Genomic DNA, 4929 nt, shown 5'->3' with positions numbered 1-4929 from the left:
CTGTGGCCTTGGTAAATGTTGAAGATTTTTCTCTGAAAAGTTCAGGAACTAGAAAGTCCATTTGCTGCTGGTGAGCATGATCGAACAAACAGTGATTCCATGGAATTGCCGTGTAAATATGGCAAAAATTGTGTATCTTTTTGTTCACAACAGTGATGAAGGTTCCGAGGGCAATGAAGTCCCCATCATGCAGTGCATTGAGTATTGACATACATGATTGAAATATCCCCGTGACAGGTTGATGCCTTGTGTAGAGGATGGGTTTAAATGAATAAAGAAAAAGAGGCGTTTTGTACGTGAACAGCAAAATTTTTGTTAAGGCCTTCCTGCAAAAATCCTCTATGTCCAGTGCTTAATGTCTGACTACATCGAAGTGGGGCCTCTAGTTATTCAAGCACAGTTGGAGAGGGAAATCAAGTGGGAGAGAGAGAAAGTGGCTGACAGCTATTTTACTCATCGTTTTAGACGGAGTATATAGTGTACAAAAAACTGCATACATACAGGATGAAAATAAAAATGGTGCAAACTAGAAATCACTTACTATCTTCTCTGAGAGGTGGGAAACAGAAAGAAAAAAAGATAATAAACGCCTTAGAGCCTTTTTTTTTATTTATTAAGGCTGGAAGCTTTCTTTACTCATGAATGTTGGCGGGGGGGGGGGGGGGGGGGGGGGGATACTTTGCACTGTGTTTCCCATTGTTTTTGGGTAGCCTTGGAGCTGAATGGCCAGCTCTGGACTGACTCGTGGTGTGACGTCACGGGTTTCCCCTTTTCTTCCAGCTTTTGTGTAGCGCTGCCGACCTTCATCCTTTAGAAAGCATGTTCATGATTCTTATTAAAAGTCGCAGTGAAATTTTCAAAACGATAAAGAAATGTTTCGACCACCATTGACATGAATAAAAATGGTTTCCTGCTTCTGATCCATGCAGTCAATATATTCTAGCGCAGGGGAGAGGGTCCCTGACTTTAAGCACTGTCTATGTCACTGTGTGGGTTATGAAGTCAGAGACAGCACAGAAGGGCAGGACAGAGCAAGGCACTAGAAAGAGAGAGGGCTGATGTCTGTTATCTTTGTCTGTCGTGTGCTGTTTTTCTTTGACAAGAACATGCTGTCGAATGCAAAAGTGGAGTAAAGTGCACCTCAAATTTATGCATCACAGTGTCAAGTTTTTGGCGTTTGCAGCAAACAGGAGCGAGACAGATAAAAAAACGGAAAAGCTGAGATGTCTGCAGATAAACGTTATTTCCCTTTTGGTTGTACATAAACACGAGAAGTGCCTGCGACACGGTGGTATTAAACAGCTAATTAAAGCCCACATTGTATACTGACTATGCGTTTTCTCCCAACTGTAATAACTGGTTCAAGTTAGCACCCCATGGCACCTGCTCGGGGCCACTTTGTGTCCTTGCGTGGGAATGTTAAGGCCAGCCTGCAAGAATTTGCTTAGGTCTGTCTTGTTGCTGCTGTATTGAGCATATATATTTCTAAGAAGATCTGATAGAAAGCTAGAAGCATCACCTCTATGCACTTGTCATGAATGTGTTTATATGTATGGCTGACATTATGGTGTTTGCTCAGAATATATTTCAATTTGACGTGATCAGGAAGTATGGACTTCACTTCATTGTCCTAAAAATACGTCTTCCAATCAGAACATTTGCTGGTATTACTAACTTCAGATGAACCAATATATAAAGTACCAGTGTAGTTACTCAAAATCAGTAAATTGAAGCATTGTAAAACCTTTTCAAAGTTCTTGTCATATGTTTCCGACTTTTCTCAAAGACCTGCATGGTACCCATAAATTCTCCGCGTACATTATGTGAAACTAAACAAAAGTCAAATTAAGTGGTTTTGATACATTGAAGTTTCTTCTTTTTCGCTTGATATGTGCTCCTATCATGTCAGGAACATGCCTGAGTGTCGAGTATGCATGTGTGCGTAAATATTTCATGTTGTTCTAACAAAATTTCAGTTAGGTGCTTGTCCCGTTTTTATTTTTGTCTCCATGTTTACTGCTTGTTGAACATTTAATTATGCTGTTATGGTGAAAATGAGTCTTCACTATTAATAAGGGAGTAAATACTAATCGGTGTTACACAAATGACAGTGAGGAATTGCAGTATCAATGCCATATATGTTGTGTGTTCCTGCAAATTTACTTTTTTTTAGTATTTTGGCAATCAGGAAAGAAGCAGAACAGTTTCTTATATTACTAGGACAGCGGGATAACTGACAAAATTCTTCATGCGCTTTGCAATGGCCATATGGAGCTAGTGCAATCTTGCTAAAGCTTTGAACTCTCGGCAGCATGCAGCCCATATTTACGCTGAGCTTTGTCTAGAAGAATTGTGTGGAAATTGTGCATGATTTGCTTTATTAATAAGCTTGGTTTCAAGAAAGCTAACAAGGTTCCAAGAAAGCTAATTCATAATCATTTTCTTTAATTCAGGAATATGATCTTCTTGTCTTGGCACAATAAGGCCGTGTAAAGGCTGCATTGCTGCATGAATGAAGACCAGTGTCCCATCGCAGGCCTTGCAGCATGTCGCAATCAGGCTGTGTTCGTTTGGCTAAAAAAAAAATGATGATTTTTTTATTAAAAAAAAATAGGGCTCGTCCGGGATTTGAACCCGGGACCTCTCGCACCCTAAGCGAGAATCATACCCCTAGACCAACGAGCCAGGACGTAGATGGGCTCTGAAAGAATGGTTTTTCTAGGGGTATGATTCTCGCTTAGGGTGCGACAGGTCCCGGGTTCAAATCCCGGACGAGCCCTATTTTTTTTTAATAAAAAAATCATCATTTTTTTTTTAAAATGATAGGGCTCGTCCGGGATTTGAACCCGGGACCTCTCGCACCCTAAGCGAGAATCATACCCCTAGACCAACGAGCCAGGACGTAAACGGGCTCTGAAAGAATGGTTTAAAAATGCGTTGACACGTTATTAGACTGATCGTAGATGTATGGTAGATGACTGATTGGCAGTTAAGAGCCTGTCACACGTACGTCATTTGCAGTAGATCTAGGCTGACGATCCGGTGCGAGTTTCCCGCAGTATCGCGTTCTTTTAAGCTGCGCCCAAGCTACTAAGCTGCAGTGAACAGTAACCTGCCAACGGGCACATAGTATCACTACTGTGGTATGACTGAGCTCGACGACTAACATATGCTGTATTTTGCAAGTTCTGCTCGCAATCACGCAGGTGTTTGGTCAGCCTAGATACAAAATACGTGACCGAAAATGCCGACAACGTTACAGCATGTGCGGCTACGAGTGCGAAGCATCGCCAGCGTCGCGACATGCGCAGTTGAGTGCATGACGTCACACGGCAACCTCCTGCGCGGGCTTATCAAAAAGTAGAAAAGTAATCATTAATAATTCTTCAAAGAACGCTTTGAGGATGCTCTTTTTTGCAATCAAAGACAAGGTGAGGTTCACGTTTCTTACAAAGCCATATTTCTGCTTCATCACAAACGACGCTTGCGCTTGGACTTACACGCCATGCTGCGTTTTATCGGCAGAACTTACTGCAAGACACAGCCCACTGCTGTTGACTGAGATGCGATAAATCTATCACCTGTCAAGTTCAGTGAGCTGGCTACGTTTCAGCTTTTCGTCGTGACTCGTGGGCAGAACACAGTGGCCATGTGCACATCAGTGTCGTCATACTGCAGCGAGGGCGCCTAAAAATGCGCGGTGTTTTCAAGTGATTTGCTACTTCATTGTGTGGTGCTTTCCAGGATAGGCGACAATTTTAAACTTGGTAGCGGAGCACTCAAATTCGGCTGCGATGCCCCATTAACGCAAGCTGGTAGTAGACGCACGAACAGGAAGCAGTGGGGTGCGATGCCGCGCACAGCTAAAAAGGGCTCAACGGAACCTTTAGGCTGGCTATCATAACTTCATAAATGTGTTGTGGTAAAGCACAGCAAGGGACGAACGCTGAAGGAGGATGGCACAGGACGGGATAGGGAGAATAAAGGGCATCTGCCCTACATTTGATGACTTGTGGTCCTGTTTATTCCAAACATTGCATTTGACAATAGCCTTACATGCCTTCAGCGCTTTCAGCGTATGCACTCCCTGAGTCGTGAATTTCACCTTGACAGAGCGGATTTTCAGCATTTGGCATTCCCTTGGGGCGTCCGCTTATGCAGTTTACGGCAATGCGAGTTGTCCATGACCATCATGCGCTGCAGATTACTACGACCAAATTGTTAAAGTTGAGATCCGTGTACGCGATAACTCACGCGAACATGACGGCGGCAAGCGACGCCCTAGCGGGAAGCAAAATGCCAGCGTCGCTTGCCTTGTCGCTGAACACCCCGGATCTGCACCCACATCGCCCGGAAGTTGCTTACGCGATTAGCCAATAGAAGCTCAGCGTACGTCACTGCCAGTGATTTCGCGCGGTTTCTCGAAAGCGCCGCATTTTGCGTTGTAAAGTGTTGTCAGGTTCCCTTAAGTACAGTGGTGACCAGCCCTGTCTAAGGGTGCGTTCCAATACCCCAAGTTGACGGCTACTTAGACGTCTAGCCGGACAGCCGCCATCTTGGGATGCGTTCCATTTCTCACGAAGCAGTCCAAGATGGCTGCTTCGCCGAAGCAGCGCCTCCTCTACCAGAGGAGGCGCCGGCTCTATTAGACGAGGCGCTGGCCGAAGTCAACATCGATGCAGGCTAACTTCCTGTCTAAAGATGGCGGAGCTGACGTACGCGGAGCGAGTCGGGCTCTTCGCGGGCGTCGGACTGCAGCCGGAATATGGATAGGCACCGTCCTTCAAGTGAGAGTCATTAATTTAAGTTAATTGGTACGCATACTAGTGGCTAATGAAGCCGTTTTTGTGGGCGTGTGATTCCTAGCAGTGATTCACGCAGGAGAGAATCGTGCAGTTGAGAGATTTGTTACAGCAGCGGATGCTGTAG

General features: G+C 44.7%; 2 non-coding genes across 2 annotated transcripts; both read right to left on the bottom strand.

Annotated features, from left to right (window-relative positions):
- Positions 1-2613: 2613 nt before the first annotated feature.
- TRNAP-AGG (transfer RNA proline (anticodon AGG)) lies at positions 2614-2685 on the bottom strand. The gene has a single exon. It is a non-coding gene; the product is annotated as a tRNA-Pro (tRNA).
- Positions 2686-2825: 140 nt separating this feature from the next.
- TRNAP-AGG (transfer RNA proline (anticodon AGG)) lies at positions 2826-2897 on the bottom strand. The gene has a single exon. It is a non-coding gene; the product is annotated as a tRNA-Pro (tRNA).
- Between the last annotated feature and the right edge of the window lie 2032 nt (positions 2898-4929).

This window comes from Amblyomma americanum, chromosome 4 (genome assembly GCF_052857255.1).
Source record: "Amblyomma americanum isolate KBUSLIRL-KWMA chromosome 4, ASM5285725v1, whole genome shotgun sequence".
NCBI lineage: Eukaryota > Metazoa > Arthropoda > Arachnida > Ixodida > Ixodidae > Amblyomma > Amblyomma americanum.
Note: the sequence above shows the minus strand (reverse complement) of the source record. Positions and strands in the feature narration are given on the sequence as shown.